Below are 17289 nucleotides of genomic sequence, written 5' to 3'. Positions count from 1 at the left end.
CTGTCGTTGCGCCGCCGTATATTTTGAAATGAAGATAATGATGCCGATAGGCTGCTGACAACTACGAGTCTGTTGGAGCAAAAACGATTACAAAAGATTGATGTCGTGATACCTAGCAAGGCAAGGCCACTTCGTATAAACAGCAATTTGTTTATTGAAGGGTAACAGTAAGCAAACAACTAAACTTTCTTATTTCAAGTATATTTTAATTTGAAGTTTGGGCCCGACGAGGGCGCCCCTACATAAAAAGTCAAATAGCGCGAATGGCGGCCACCACAACGTCGCCATGTTATCCTAACGCAGAGGTTAGTAGATCCACTCCCGGTGTTTGAAGCTGGAACTCGCCGCGGTCGATTTTTTCGCCCTCTGCGGCAATCGCTGGAACTTGAGACTTTCCGGGGCGTGGCTGAGACGACTGAGGGAGGAGAGCGGCGCGCCACCCCGGCGCCAACCCCGTCGCCGAGCAAGGCGCCGCAACGGCGCCAAAGGGCAAGCGCGCGATATGTATGGCGTATACGGCGGCTCTTCCGTATACCGAAGCCAATCGAAACGCGCTTCAGGAGGGTCCAGTGACTCCTTCCCAAATGCGAACTCTTTTTCTCTGCCTGTACCTTCCAAAAGGGGTCCGGTGGACACCCGAAGAGAGTCACGGTTCCATGACCCTCTTTTGACTCTCTTTTTTCTTAGAGTGTAGTACTGCGGCCGCTTGTCTCCGCGGTGAGTGCTGCGCAATGGTGAAGTACTGCTCTCAGTGTACTGCGTCCGCTCGTGAAAAAGGCGTTAGCTTTCACAACTATCCTAAGGACCCGAAGCTGAAGAAGTGGATAGTCAAGTTCAGAATGGGAAAGCGCCCCACGCCTTCATCGACAGTGTGCAGCAAGCACTTCGCGGACAGTGACTTCTGCTACCCACCGTATAGAGGGTTTCGCTGTTTACTAACACAGGCCCTGGACCACTTCCGGTTTCCTGCGCTGGCGTAGGCTAGCAGGATTGGCGGGGAACAAAAGCCTTGGCGAGTAGCCCGTAGAGTTTCAACACTTTTCTTCCTGTGTCTAGCAAAATATTTGAATAAAATATTCTTCTAAGTTACACACAACACTAAAAGAGATAGTGTTTAACTATAAGCGCCTTTCTTGTATGTGAAACTGAAAAAAGAGTATTCCCTTACTCTGACAAATCTTAAAAAAACGCGTTACGCTTCGGTGTTGCAGAATAATAAATGAGGTGACCGGAAGTTTCTTGGGGTACACCACGTGCTCCTGCTATCGCAATCTTAGAACCGTCTATACGCGCCACTCTTAGGTAAGCTTGGGACCGCGTTTAAGCGCCTCGCCAATACTTAAGCCGTTTATTGCACGCAGGCTATAAGCATAGGCGACGTACACCAGGAGCGGTGCCGTCCCACAACCTGCCGCGAAGGCCCCTTGAGAAAGAGCCGACGACGCCGCCTCCGAATAGCCTCGCATGCAGAAAAGCGCGCCTCGTGAGCTCAGCTGAGCGGCGCAGGATATCTGAGACTACGGCTGCATTTGGATGGTGTACATACGTATTTTACTTATGAAGGCAAGCGCGCGCCTAGCGGACTGCCTATCACAAATTCTTAAGCGAAACCTGTTGCCGCTCTTTAGTGCACATTCTCTAAAAGTTTTCACCTGAGGCAGCACACTTTTTTAAAAGCGGAGCTCTTTAAGCTTTTCGTTAGGCTGCGTGGCGTGAAACTCTACCCAGCTTGCCTTTGCCACGTTAATCTCTGTGGCCCTGTGAGTGGTATAATCAGCGATTAACTATTTGTTATATTCAAATACCCATGCGACGGCCCTGTGCAGTGGTAATATGAACTGCGACGTAATATCGTTCTCACTGAACCAACATTACGGGACAAACTGCGATCATGGGCATCGGCAGGGGGGTGTGCAACAAGGCGGCACTTGCGCACTTGTTTGCAGGACGAGAGCTGCGACGGTGATGCCATCTCCGTTGATGGCCTCGACCGCGCATTCAATAACGTGGCCTGCATCGTACACCGCCTCGCCCTCGATCAGGCACCGCGACCTTTCACAAGCTTTATCTACATGCCTGTAGATGCTGGAGAACGGCACGCTTACTGAAATATCGAAACACCCAAACTAATTAGTATCGTACGGCGGAAACAAGATAACGAGCGAGAACGCTCACATAGTTTCACTTTCTTACCAGCAATGCGGTCGGTGGCATCGACGCACTCGTCGGCCATCCGGGGTATTTCTTGGCCCTGTCGATTGGGCCGCAAGTAAAACAAGTTCAAGATTACACTCGAAAACATTCGTTGTAGGCGTTAGTTGACCTTCGCGAGGCTGTTCGTTGGACAAAGTTCCCGCCTGAAGCAGACGATCCGCATACAGGAGCAGCGGCTGCTGCAGCTCGGTTGAGAGCGGAGTCCCCGCTCTGACGTCACACGCGAGAGGGCGCCACTCCAAGATCTCGAGGTTAATAGAGCCCGTTCTAAACTCTCTTGGGGAAACTAGTACAGGTTGCAAGGTATACCCACTAGACGGCAAGTGATCATTTTTGTGAATATGTCATCATTCGTCGTTCTGTGGATAAGCGAGGTACCAGCTACACATCTGTAAGGCATAATGTGAACTCTGTTGATGCTGCCTGTGGCTGATGGCGATGAAGAATTATGGCTGAACCTTTTGTAATGTATTTGAAGCAATTAACGACCCGGTCACTCGTTGCGAAATTAGCGCTTGGGTGTTATGGCACTCTTGTGACATGCTGTATTGCACATCTAACGGGATTGCTTTCCCGACACGACGCCTGTAAGGATGTTTTTACAAAGAAATTCCAGTCACTAGCGTAGCTCTGTGGTAGAATGCTCGACTGCCGCACAGAGGACCCTGGTTCAAATGAGTCTGTTGGTTTTTATTTATTTCATTTTTTTTCGCGCGATAATGGTTACGGACACCGGCGGTGGTGGACAACTACCCCACTGAAATTCGGCAGATCCCACGCGTTATGAGAATCTGTTTCATGCGAAGCAGTCAGCGGATACTTCTGTGCTGTATTTTATTGCTTTGAGCCAAGCGTTACGGGGTGGATCAACGTGTTTTTGTGAGTGCAGTAGCTGTGTGCACATCCTGGGCTTACCAGGCATGCACGTCGACAACACTGGCGTTTAAAGGGTAACTTTATGGTGCGACGTAACGCCAGCCCTGAAGTCAGAGTACATACGTCAGTATTATCGAAACTAAGTGCACTTTATGGTGCAATCATGTGGATATCGTACGTAACTTTCGTTAATGTATTCCTCTGGGGTCGAGCAATGCTTCAGTATAGCTTGCTGAATCATAGGAATACAAATTTAATGGTTATTACACTGCTATAAAAAGCGGAGCCAACACTGGAACCACAAACGTTAATCTGATATGACGCCTGTATCGTAGCAGTACATACATACTGTTTATTGCTTTCTTGCAAAATTAGATGGCCACCACCACAACCACACTTGACGTTGCACCGTCATTACGCCTGCATAGGCTGTTTTTCCAAACCAGTCTATATACCTGGCGTGCCTCTGTGGTAGATTACTTGATTGCCAAGCAGAATTCTTGGGCTCGATTCCTGCTGTGATCCTAATATATTCTTTCCATGCGTCCGGTCAACGCTGCCGATGTCCGTTTTACAGCGAAAGCTGTATGAGATCATTTCAGCGGCCGTTTTTGGCGCCGTAGTTGTCCGCCGCCGCCGCTGGTGTCCGTAACCGCTATCGCACGAAATAAAAAAATGGAAATAAGAAAAAATTTCCAGGATAGAACGAGGTTTGAACCTGGGCCCTCTGCGTGGGCGCCCAGTGTTTACCTCAGAGCCATGCCGGTGCTTGAAACTGCGTTGCAAAAAGACCCTCTACAGGCTTCATGTCGGCAGGGAACCACATTAACATATGTTATGTAGTGTGGTAGAAGAGTAAAATAACAACCAGGCGTCACACAAACGCGAATTCTGTAACCGGGGGTCACACAATGCGAATTGGGTAACGAGTGCGTTGTTGAATGCTTCCAACCCATTACAAAGGCCTCTGCGATAATTCTTCATCGTCATCAGCCACAGCATCAACAAAGTGCACATAATGCCTTACAGGTTAGAATAACAGAGAGCTGAGCTAGTTGGTAAGTATTCAATCTAAAAAGACAGGGCGTGCAAACAAGGACACAAGAAAGAAGTCAGGACACCACAAACGCCGACTAACGACTGAAGAGACGCACAACGGCTGAAAAGGAAAGAAGGCACGAAAACTTATCTGCGCATGCCCATGCAACAGGCGAACCTATCAATCCGGCACGCGTGGCGGTCTACGTTGATGATAACTGTTAAGGCATTTGATTTCATCTTTATGCAAGTTAATCGACGGTTGGCTCACGCATGCGCTACCACTATTCTCGATATGCCATGCTTCAATCATCAGACGCGTTTCTTCATTTCTATGACGGTACCACACTGCGCATTCATCGAATTTTGGCGTGCACTTGCAATCTCGACAATGTAAAGATAGATTAGAAGGTGAGCCTCCTGTTAGCGATCTCTTATGTTCCAACAATCTTTGGTTAATGCATCGGCCCGTTTGTCCTACGTAGAAGCGACCGCAGCTGAAAGGGACCTTATACACCACACTCGTACGGCAATCAGTGAATTTGTTGGTGTGTTTTACGAAACAAATATCGGTCCCCTTCTTGTCTTTTACTCGCTCATTCTTCCTCTGCACAGCGGCACAAATCTTACCTAGCTTATTGGCAGCCGTGAAAACAACATTAACGCCGTATCTACTTCCTACTTTCTTTAGCCTGTGAGATACGCAATGAATGTACGGTATACCTACGACACGTTTCTTCCTATCGCTTTCTGCAACCATGCTCGGACTTAACACAATAGACTTCTTTAAACGTTCAGCGACCCTGGCCAATGCATCACGAGGATACCCTACATCTAAAAGACGTGTAACCTGTGCGTTAAAGCTATCACTCATTTTGTGCTCACACGACTTGGTGAGGGCTGATTTAAGGCAAGACATGGCGATACCATTTTTTACAACCTTCGAGTGCTTCGACGAAAAATTTAACAGCGGTTTCGAAGATCTAGGAGAATACTGCCAGCACACGTGGTTCTTCTGGAACGTTAAGGAAATGTCTAGAAATTGTATTCCATTATTCTGAGGCACCTCTTTAGTAAAGCTCAGCCCACCTCCATTAATTTCAAATTTTTCGCTCACGGAAGTTACCACCTTTTCAAAGTCCTCACCACTACCAAAAATCAAGTAATCGTCCACATAACGAAAAACCTTAATAACCGAATTACCTAAGGCGCCTTCCAAAAGATTGTCAATCTTGCTAAGGTATAAATCACTAAGGACCGGAGCAACCTTAGAACCAATACATATCCCTGGTTTCTGCACATAAACGCCTTCCTTCCAACCTACAAGCGTCGACTTTAAATACATGTAAAGGATTTCTAGAAATGCCCCGGTAGAAACACCACATTTATCGGTGAAAACCGTCTGGTGCGCTTGTTCGTTAATACATTCATTAACACAATTTAACAACTCCTCATGTGGCAAGGAATAATACAGGTCTTCAATATCCATACTAAAAGCTTTACAACAGCCAGGGTTCTCCTCTGAGAGGAACTGAACTAGCGCCTGAGAATTACGCATACGAAAAGGGTCTGAAAAACTCAAAGAGGTTAAGCAGTTCTGCAAATAACTAGATACATCGACTTGCCATATTTGTTTCGTAAAACACACCAACAAATTCACTGATTGCCGTACGAGTGTGGCGTATAAGGTCCTTTTCAGCTGCGGTCGCTTCTACGTAGGACAAACGGGCCGATGCATTAACCAAAGATTGTTGGAACATAAGAGATCGCTAACAGGAGGCTCACCTTCTAATCTATCTTTACATTGTCGAGATTGCAAGTGCACGCCAAAATTCGATGAATGCGCAGTGTTGTACCGTCATAGAAATGAAGAAACGCGTCTGATGATTGAAGCTTGGCATATCGAGAATAGTGGTAGCGCATGCGTGAGGCAACCGTCGATTAACTTGCATAAAGATGAAATCAAATGCCTTAACAGTTATCTTCAACGTAGACCGCCACGCGTGCCGGATTGATAGGTTCGCCTGTTGCATGGGCATGCGCAGATAAGTTTTCGTGCCTTCTTTCCTTTTCAGCCGTTGTGCGTCTCTTCAGTTGTTAGTCGGCGTTTGTGGTGTCCTGACTTCTTTCTTGTGTCCTTGTTTGCACGCCCTGTCTTTTTAGAATGAATGCCTTACAGGTGTTTAGCGAGTACCAGGGTTCTCCGCAGAATGACCAAAAATTGCATAATGGCTGCTTCCCTACTTCACAAAAATTATGATGATTTATAGCGTAGTGGGTTCCCCGCAAGTGCACTTATATTAGTTGCCAAGGAAACCCATAAGGCTCGCATGATCCATTTCCTCAGGTTCTCAATAAAGTTAATTCCTTCTCTCTCTCTTTCTCACGTTAACGTATGTTATAAAGCGTTGTGGGACAGTTAAATAACGACCGGGCGTCACACAATATGAATTACCTAACTAGTGGGTTGTTTAAAGCTTGCAACCCATTACAAAGGGCTCAGCCATAATTCATCATCAACCGTCGCATCAACAAAATGCACATAATGCCTTACAAATGGTACCTCTCTTCTCCGCAGAATAACGAATAATGTCGTGGTGGGTGCTTCCTAACTTCCCAAAAACTATGATTTGTGGCGTAGTGGGTACGTTGCTAATGTACTTGTGTTAGTAGCCAAAAGAGAGTTTATAACGGGCTCTAGAAATGCCGCTCTTCCAGCTTTCGCTGTGACTGTGCTGCGCTGTCCGCGCAGGCCTGGCGTTTTTTCTTAACGCTCTCGCATTTAAATGACTAATGTCTGTTCTCGCCATTCCTGGGTATATATAAACTGTCAGTCACCTGTGGCGCAAACCCGTACACCGCGGCCCGTGGTAAACGGTTATGTGCCACACGTGTCTGGAGGAAAAGGTTTGAGGACGTATGCGACAGGATTTTCCCGTTATTCATGTCATAACCCGACAGCCATATTCGTCAAATCCTCTTACCCTCCCATGCCGATTTTGGACTACACCAAGTTAAGGAGGCGATCGTGAGAGCGCCCAGGCGTAGGCGGCTAGGTAGATAGATTCGTAGATAGAAACGCTGAACGTGCCAAAGGTTCGCTGAGAAACGCTTAGCATTTAGAACTTCGAGAGCGGAGTAAGAACGCGGCTGACAAGGACTGTTATTTTTAAAAATTTGTAAATGAGCGTAAAGAAGAGCTCCAGCAAGCTAGTCAACTAATCTGCGTTCGTATCTCTTCTTTTGCTGTGTTTACCTTTTAAGGGCGCGTGTTTCATGTCGTTAGTTTCGTGATTGTCTGCATTCTGCGTAGACAAGAGCTGCAGCAAACTAGTCAACTAGTCTGCTTTTGTATCTTTTGTTTTGCGGTGTTTAGTTTTTAAGGGCGTGTGTTTCATACGGTTAGTTTCGTGACTCCATTATGATGCATTTTGAAGTTATTGTGGAATTTGTTGCTTTGTCGATTCACGTAGAAACCACATTGTATATGCTTCTTTTTTTCTTTTGAAACTATTTAAAAGCCGGGGCTGAATAAAATTTTATCTACCACTTATTAACCCCACCATGTGCTTCATTTCGGGAATGCTGGAAGCGAATTCTACATGTTATCAGGCACGTGTCAGTCTATGTATTATGGCGTAAAAAACTCTCTTCTTCAATCTTTCAGAACAAAAAATTTCATCATCTCCCACTAAAGGGAACCATGTGCGGATGCGAAGGAGCGCATGGGTCGACTTAATGTTCCGTTCATCACGGGCACCTTGTCCGATGTTAACGCGTCCTTGAATGGGGAGCACGCCATGAATTCACTGTAGTTACTGTTGCTGTTACTCGTCCCGAACTCTTGTTGAAGCATGCCACGCGGGTTCATCGCGCGTCTGCAGAATCTCGTTCCCCGACGCCATCACGTGATTTGGGATAGTGTAAGGGGGAGAGGCCACAGCGTCTTATCCAGCCCCTTATACAGGCCAGAACGCGCTAGCGCGTGCCAGCATATATGGTTTTCTCTGCGTTACGCCAAGCTAGGACAGCATACAGCAGCCCGGGCCCCTAAAGTGCTCTGCATGTATCATCATGAAGTCGGTCGAAGAACAAGACGAAGAAGACTTCTGCTTGGCGCGAGCGCGCGCTCAATATGTTACAGGTTGCTATGGGAGACCAGCGCTGGATAGGTGGCGCGCCGAAAAAGGGCGCCTGGCGGGGAGTCGCGACATAATTCAGCCGCTCGCATGGCCTCCGCGCCGCCGGCTAATCTCGGAGGCCATGCTGCTCGCGCTCAGACGACCGGCCGCACTGTACCGCGGTGAGCGCACGCGCGTGCGCTGTTCCCGTGCTTCATTTTGGGGCGAACAGCTCGAGCAGCCATTGCGCCAGTAATACTGCTCTAAGATTTAGAAAAAAAAAAAACAAGTTTGTCTGAAGGCTACTTTCTCAGGAAAGCACTGGAAAACGGAGAGAAGCCCGCAAAGCAGACTACGTCTGTGCACACGGCGTCGAAGAGACAGTGCTGTGCCGCGGTGGCGACTCCGTCGTCACCATTTTCTGGTTGTGTCCTGGGATTTCTGTCAAGCTTGTGCAGGCTCACAAGCCTCCATTGATAAGTACGTGTTGCGTCGATACCAGCTGCCCACTATTGCAGTAAAAAAAAGTAAGAGGCAAGGGGTAGCTACGTCAACGTTTTTCTGCCGTGGTATGTATGCCCAGCCTGCGGTATGTATGCACGCGGACGTTGATCAAGCAAACCACCGTGCTAGCATAGAATGTATGGTGTCGCGCTGTTATGCTCGAGGTCGCGGGATAGATTCCGGACCACGGTGGCCGCATTTCAATGGGGTTGAAATACAAAGAACACCCGCGTACTGAGATTTATGTGCATATTAAAGAAACCCAAGCGGTCAAAATTAATCCTGATTCCCACACTACGGCGTGCCTCATAATACCTTGCTTGGCACGTAAAACGCCAGCAATTGTCGATGTTGATCAAACACGTTCATTCTAAGCAGACACAGGCAAGCGAAAAAACTAACACAGTACGTTAGGCGAAATAAACGGCGAGTAAAAATCAAAGACATTTGACCCTTTTCTAGCGATGCATAAATTGCGATGTCACTTCGCCGCGGCAGCCGATGCACAAAGAAGCTTTACCGCATCGGCTGACTCCAGAAAGCTACGATTAGAGTAGTCCACTGCGTTGTTAGTGACAACAACTTTGTCTGTAGCACAAGTGAAGTTCCACGGAGGCATCCATCGCGTGCGTATTTCTGATAACAGTTCAGCGGCTTCGGCGAACGTACCCCAGTACGCATCTCGTGGACAGACAGCTTTCCTTCTGCTTAACTGTTTGCAAATAATGTAGACTACCTGCCTATCGTATCATATTCACTGCACGCGGTGGCATCAGTAGGAGCTCGGTGGTGGTCGGATGAAAAGATTATTACATATGCCGCATGCTACATAATATGTACGTTTTATTTACGACAAAACACCGATTAAATTCTGTTCGTTGGCCCCCGTTTCCACTGGTGACCCTCACTGTCGAATAAATCTAGCAGACACGCGCAATTCCGTTTAGGAACCAGCCCGACGGCACTAAACAGGAGAGCAAGAGCAGAACATACTGTGCTCGCCTGACTGCTGGGATGCAACGTCACATCCGTTCCTATTAAATTTTAGAAGGAAAATCATAGGATATGCCCTCCCTCACTTCTACGTGTTTTGGCACTTGAATGCGCAACAGTACCGCCAGCATCCTTTAGTTTTGTTTCGGCGATACGCGCCCGCATCGCCTCAACCATTCGCCACTCTCGTCCGCGGGAGTATGCCCGCTTTGACCACCAGGGCGGCGCTGCCCACACCGCGGGAAACTCCAGCGCTGGTTCCCTATGGTAGGCTTTAGAAAGCGCACGGTCGCCTATGGAACTACGGACAAAGCCCAGCGCAAAAGCTGCTTCGCATCTAAAAAAAATTTGACCGAATAAGTGACACTAACAGTCCCGTTCACATGCTGAAACGCCCCCGCGGAAGCTGACAATTACGCTGGCCGCGCTCAAGCTGCGCTGCCTCTTGCCTGAAGCAAGTGGCTGCCAACCAGTTTCCCAGGCTTCACCCGCTCGCGTGGGCGCGTGTTGGGGACCTCCACTCCAGAAGTTTTCTTTTTTTTTTTTTAAACCTCCTTGGCATAAACAGAGACCCCATGCACTGGTGTTTTTCGCATGTCACCAGGGGTCGCATGACACGACAGAGATGACACGACATGACACGACTTGAGATAGTTAACGTGGGGCCTAAGTGTGAGGGGCAGATCACGTGGGAAGTCAGAAACAGGCAATCGAGCATTGATTACTGTCTCATGACAGAAGGAATATATGACAAACTTAGAGAGATGAGAATAGACGAAGAAGGCATTAACAGCTTGGGTAGTGATCATAAACGCATAATATTACAAATGGGATATAAAACTGAAAATAAGAACATAGAATCAAAGTTTGGCAGCTCGTATCTAAATGACAAACAAATAACAAATATAGCCGCAAGAGTCGAGGAAAAAGTAGACGAACTACCAGGCAAAGACTGGAAGTATAGTGAGCTGCTACATGTAATCACGAAAGAAATGGAAATAGAGAAGAAAACTATTTGTTGGAAAGGAAAGAAAAAGCCAAAAAGTTGGTGGAACAAGAAATCCGGGAAGCGATCGAGATGCGACGTCAGGCATCACGGGAGCACAGACAGGCAAAAAAGGAGAAGCGGCCACAGGACGAAGTCAACCAAATATGGGAAATATATTTAAGCAAAAATCCATTGTGCAGAAATTAGTCGAGGCAAAAATTAAAGGTGAAAGTGAACGCTGGATGACAGAGATTCGCGAAAAGAAGAAGGCCGCGCCTAGGATATTTTGGAGCCACCTAAAAGCGCTGGGTAGGAAGTCTGTCACAATGCAACACATATGGTAGATGAAGGAGGAAATAAATTGGAAGGATATGAAGCGCTCGGTTACATCCGAAAGATAACAGCCGATTCGTTTAAAAAAGGTCCCCCAGGGGATTCCCCCGGTGAGTAAAAGTACGCAAAGGAGTGCAACCGACGAAGATGTAGTACTAGAGAATTTCAATTGGAAGAAGGGCCGAAGGAAAAATTCCTAAGCGCACTACTCCGGGCTTAGATGGGGTTCCCGTCAGCCTCATTAACGAACTCGGACATAACACTAAAGAAGCACTGCTGAAAGCTGTAGAAAAGTGCTTACAGCAGAGGGAAATACCAGACAGTTGGCGAAAAAAGCAGAATGACCTTAATCTATAAAGGCAAGGGAGAAAAGGATAACATTCGCTCGTATAGGACCGCTAACAATTACATCGGTGCTATACAGGTTGGCGATGCAGGCAGTAAAATTAAAAATAGAAGCGTGGGTAGAACAAAATGATATTTTGGGAGAACTTCAGAATGGATTTCGAATCGACAGGCGGTTAGACGATAATCTGTTTGTTCTTACCCAGTGTATAGAAATATCTAAATAGAAAACAGGCCCTTATACGTAGCTTATCTAGATATCACCGGGGCGTATGACAACGTTAATCCAGGAATTTTGTGGGATATATTGAAGGAAGTGGGCATAGGTGACGACTGTGTACAGCTTTTGGGGAAATATACCGAGAAAATACAGTTTGTATAGAAGGGGAAGGAATAAGTAGCAAGGACAGCGTTGAAATTAGCAAGGGGCTGAGACAGGGATGCCCTTTGTCCCCGCTGTTATTCATGCTGTACATTGGCGGAGGATGGAAAAAAGCGCTAGAAGGTAGCAACATTGGATTTATTTGTCACACAAACGGCCGGAAGCGATGGTTGAGCAGAAGCTTCCAGGTCTGTTTTATGCTGATGATATTGTCTTATTGCGGACAGTCAGGATGATATACAGCGACTGGCAGATATATGCGGAGGGAGTGTGAGGCTCTAGGACTAGGATTTAGTGCAACAAAATGTGGATTGATGGTATTCAATGATCACGGGAGACCATACGGTATTAATACAGGGCCAAAAAATACCGAGGTAAGCGAGTACAAGTACCTAGGAGTATGGGTAAATGAGGGGGATAGATACAAGAGAAAGCATCGGTAGGTACAAGAGAAAGCATCGGTAGAAAGGGAAAGAGGAATGCTGCATTATGAAGCACAGAAACTTTATGGGATACAATAGGTACGAGGTGCTTCGAGGGCTGTGGAAGGGTGTGATGGGTTCCGGGGCTTACATTTGGAACTCATTGGTGTGCATGAAGTCAGAGGTGCCAATCAGGAATGGATGTAAATCAAAGGACGGTGGGCCGCCTCGCGTTGGGCGCTCACGGGAAGACGACAAATGAGGGCGGTAAGGGTGATATGGGATGGACAGGCTTTGAAGTGAGGGAAGCGCAGAGCCAAATGAGATTCGAAGAGAGGCTGAGGAAAATGAAGGAGAGTAGATGGGCAGCAGATGAGGTTTTCAGGTATTTGTATAGAAAAAGCGTTGACACGCAAGTGGAGAAAAGCACTAGGAGGCTCACCAGAAATATACGGCCTGGGCAGTGCGGGCGATATGGCAAACAAGGAGCATGTAAGCGGAAGGTCAGATGAGGCGGGAGAGGACTTATGTGATGAAGCGATGGAAAAGAAGCCGGGCTCTGAGTAACTACCCGAAAGGAAAAAAACGAAATAAGGAAGGAAACGGGTTTATGATAATTTCAAGGGGAAGCGCTTTACTGTTGAAGCACGGTCGGGCTGCCTTAGAACGCGTAGTTATAAAGGCGGAGATTCAGTAACGAAGAAAGAACAATGTACATGCTGCCGGGGGGACCAAGGGAAAGGAAACGATGGAAACATGTACTGATTGAATGTGGGATCATTCACCCAGGTTGTACGTGTGGGCACGAGTCTACATGAGGGCCTTGGGTGTTTAGGGACAACAATGAGGGCTGAACACGTCCGCGATAGAAATAAGTAGAGACGGTTGGAGTGTTGGTGGCAGAAAAGTAGAGATAAAGTACAAAAATAAATAATTGGGGAAAAGAAAAGGTCATTCTGCCTTAAGAGGCAGAGAGATGGACCGTGAATTTATATTTTTTGGTATAATAACATAGATTTAATCAATGTAGATAAGGCATTAGGACAACATGAAACAATGAAGTTTTTTTTCTTCTTTCTTTTTTTTTTCGCCTTCGAGCCTGGTGGCAGACATGTCACCGCCCCGTTTTAAAGGGGACGCTCATAGCATCCATCCATCCATGAAACTCTTTATTTGGCCATGGCCAGGAATTGGGGACATTGACGTAGTTGAGGAAGGTGCCACCAGATGCCACTACAGAGGTTAAAATTGAGCGCGCGCTGCCTGCGCCTGTGGCGAGGGGGTCTCATTGAGGCAACCCTCATAGTCTCGCTAGAGTGTACTAGAACAGGGGAGTGCTCGGAACGAGCTTCGAAAAGTGAAGCCCAAACAGGGTCAATCCGCTTGCGCGCTGCGATCGGTAGTCTGCAATCTGTCGTCGTTTAAGAGTTGCGCGCGGCTCCACCAAAGTGGTGCAGGGGTAGAATGCCCGCTTCCCACTCAAAAGGCCCGGGTTCGAATCGCAGCTGTAGATGGTGGGTTTTTATTAGTGTCACGTTTTAAAGCTGTATTGGTTTTCCTTTGTTTCTTAAAACTAGCTTCAGTTGCTACGTGTTGGTTCAAAAAGTAACGCAACATGTGAATAAAATAGAAGAAAGTTGACAGTAAGCGCAGTTATTTGCAGCGCCACCACCCGGGATTGAACAAAAACGGAAAGTATGGCCTCCGAGATTTTCGCGAATACGAGACTCGGAACAAGCTTTCGCATTTTACGTTACTTTTTATAGCAATACGTAGCAACAGAAGCTAGTTTTAAGAAACAAAGTAAAACACGCCAATGGATACTCTCAGTTTTGAACAGCGCTTCCTGTTGCAAAGGCGGCCGAAGCAGCGAAGGAAACTAGCGTGCTTCAAGTGTCGAGCCTGTGACCATTTGATAGTTCGCGCTCATCTTCTGTTTGTTCGTTTAGCGGCGTCCCTGAGCTCGAGTGACATTCGTACGCGCCGTAACATGAGCGCGGACATCACGGTGAAAGCGTGAAACATTCCTCTACCCCGCGCCACGAGAAAACCGCGCGAGCAGACAGCGGAAGGGCAAGCTTCTCCCATGCCGCAAATATAAGAAGAAGCGAGGGAGCTCGCCGACGACTTTTAAATGCGCCCGTCGGGCTCCTAGCGCCACCTCGCTGGTAATGAAGAAACGCTTATTATCGCCTTCTGTCTCTGAGTCCGCCCAGCGCTAAGTGTGTGTATATAACGCTCGCCGTTAGCTACGTGGAGGATCTGCGTTTCGTGGCGTAGTGGATAGCGCCGCTCGCTGCGGAGCAAGAAGTCCCACCAACCCAGCTATAAAAGTTGACACTAAGAATAAAAACCCACCATCTACACCTGCGATTCGCACCCGGGCCTTTTGAGTGGGAAGCGGGCATTCTACCCCTGCACCACATTGGCGGAGCCGCGCGCAACTCTTAAACGACGACAATTGTAGACTACCGATCGTAGCGCCGCAGGTGGATTGACCCTGTTTTGGCTTCACTTTCTGTACGTTGATGCTGCGGCCGTTCCGAGCACTGCCCTGTTCTAGTACATTCTCGCTCTCCCGCACACATTACCGAGCATTGTATCCCCCTTTGCGCTGTCTCTCCCGCACACGCTTCCGAGTATTGAACGCCCTTCGCTCGGCACACGGAAAGCGTCGTCTTTCACTGTCGCTAGTTTGGGGCGGCACTTGCCAAGAGCCCATTTTTAGCGGCCACGTCGTCGCGCACTCGCGCTGCGATTGAAGCTATTGCAGGGGCACTTGTGAAACTTATTAGCTTATGAATTAGAAGACTTTTGTTGAAGGGAAGATCCGGGTCATTTTGAAGAAAAATTCCAGTCATTTGTTAGGTGTACTGCTCTTACTTATCAAAATATTAAGGCAAAATTGATATGGAAAATTGCTGAAAAATTATTGTGGTTCTGCCGCACTACATTCAAAGCGCAAATTTACACGCTTGATGCTTGCTTTCATACGGCCACCTATAAAAGAAGCCTTGGCGCCTCAGAGTCGACTAGCATTGCAGTTGGCTTGAAAAGGTCAATTAAGCAATCCTTAAATTTATTCAGGGAACTCCTTCCTGTTTCATTGTTCGAGCAGAAAGAAGAGATATTCCATCGCTTGTTTCTAGCTTTTCTATGGGTTGTTTAAATCAAGCGGCACTCTGTCGAGAATGAACATTGTTCTTCAGTAGCGTGGCGCACTGCCGCCTGAAAAGGTTGCTCTTCTGGACAGATTCCCTGAACAGACTGCCGGTCGCGAGACAGTCGTGTCACGAGCTCAACGTAATCAGTCTCATATGAGAACTGAAACCTCAAACCGCGAGAAGCCAGCAATAGCAACTGGCCATTTAAAATATATTGGCTACCGAAAGGATGCATTATGTTGAGGTTTACAGCAGATCTCATTCAATTTTACCAGGTTTCTTGCAATCTAGACTGTTTTCAAGAACTTCCAAGCATTTTTTTCTTTATTCTCTGGCAGTTTCCACATTTCGTACAAAACTTTCAGCATATAGAATTAATATTAATGTGAACTAACAGACAATAACGCCAAGGAAAGTATAGGGGGTGTTATCTGTAGTATTTAGAGTATAAATGTGAAGAAAGAAAAGTGGACGAAAAGATAACGTGCCGCCGGCAGGGACCGAACCTGCGACCTTCGAATAACGCGTCCGATGCTCTACCACTGAGCTACGGAGGCGGTCATCCTCCCGTCCACTTTATGGGGTATATATATGCATTTAAACCGCGGAGTGTAAGTCAGCGCCAGTCGCTGCCATGGTCATCCTCCCGTCCACCCCATAAAGTGGACGGGAGGATGACAGCCGCCGTAGCTCAGTGGTAGAGCATCGGACGCGCGTTATTCGAAGGTCGCAGGTTCGGTCCCCTCCGGCGGCAAGTTATCTTTTCGTCCACTTTTCTTTCTTCACATTTATATTCTAAATACTACAGATAACACCCCCTATACTTTCCTTGGCGTTATTGTCTGTTAGTTCTCATTAATATTGTGTCTAACAAAGAAAAACGAGCCCTTAAGAGTCATCCCTTTCCTTCAAGCATATAGAATTGTTAGATATTTACAGAAGTTGGTTAAGTTTTTTTGTTCTAAAACAAATTTCGTAAGCTCTAAATGTTAAATTTCTTTTTTTAACATCTAGACAGCTCATCTAAAGCACTATTTGGCACTTTTGATGGTTTGTTAGAAATGTAGCGAATTACTAAGGCATTTTTCACAGCCAAGTGCACTCCACAATTCATTTTGCAGCAGAATAAGCTGCAGCGGTATTACACACACATGCGGATATATAGAGGGCGTCCCAACTATCACACTATCAAGAAATTCTCGATATACCGAAGTATTTCACTTTTCGGAACTTCATGCCCATAGCAGATCATGGGCTTCTTCATGAATGCAGTGAGTAGATTGTTTCCGGAAGGTGCGCAGATGATTCGGAGCAGTGAGCTTCCCGACGGCTATGTCTCAGAGTGGGATAATCCGTGTACACACACGCGCCCAGGACAATCGATTTGTTTCTTTTCCGAAAAAATTGCGCTTCTGGAAATGCGTTGCTGCTTTCCTTCGCCTCGTGAAAGCGTCGCCGCTGCTGTCAAAAGCCTCATGCAATGCGCTTAAAGGAAAAAAGCCGTCTAAGAACGAGACCTCTTGGTTGGAAAACATCCTTGTGGGAAAGACCTCTTACAGATGTTTCCCAGGGGCGCTCACTATTTTGCAATGTGTCAATTGTGCCTAAGAAATGCATGATTTGGTGAATTCGGCTGGCACCGTGGCACACGAGGCGGGAGGCACGCGGCATTCAAAGCTTTTTGAAATTGATAAACTCCGGAAACAGGCCACCCGTTTACAATTAGTTGTGCTTATTTTGGTCTGTGGCCATAGCAGCGCTATACGGAGGTAACGCAAAAGTATTTCCACGTGTGCCTCGAGCACTACGCTTCGCGCCCATGCTTTCCCAATATGAATTGAACTGAAGCAAGCCAATGCGTTTTTGCGGCGATGCAAAAAACAAAAAAAGAAAACAGCACAAGGAGGAA

General features: G+C 47.1%; 1 protein-coding gene across 1 annotated transcript in view; it reads right to left on the bottom strand.

The window, feature by feature from the left end:
* Window positions 1-17289, bottom strand: part of LOC119389190 (TBC1 domain family member 13) — a gene marked incomplete in the record, with an annotated part of 171605 nt that overhangs the window by 83377 nt on the left and 70939 nt on the right.

The sequence above is a fragment of the Rhipicephalus sanguineus genome, chromosome 1, assembly GCF_013339695.2.
Source record: "Rhipicephalus sanguineus isolate Rsan-2018 chromosome 1, BIME_Rsan_1.4, whole genome shotgun sequence".
Lineage (NCBI taxonomy): Eukaryota > Metazoa > Arthropoda > Arachnida > Ixodida > Ixodidae > Rhipicephalus > Rhipicephalus sanguineus.
Note: the sequence above shows the minus strand (reverse complement) of the source record. Positions and strands in the feature narration are given on the sequence as shown.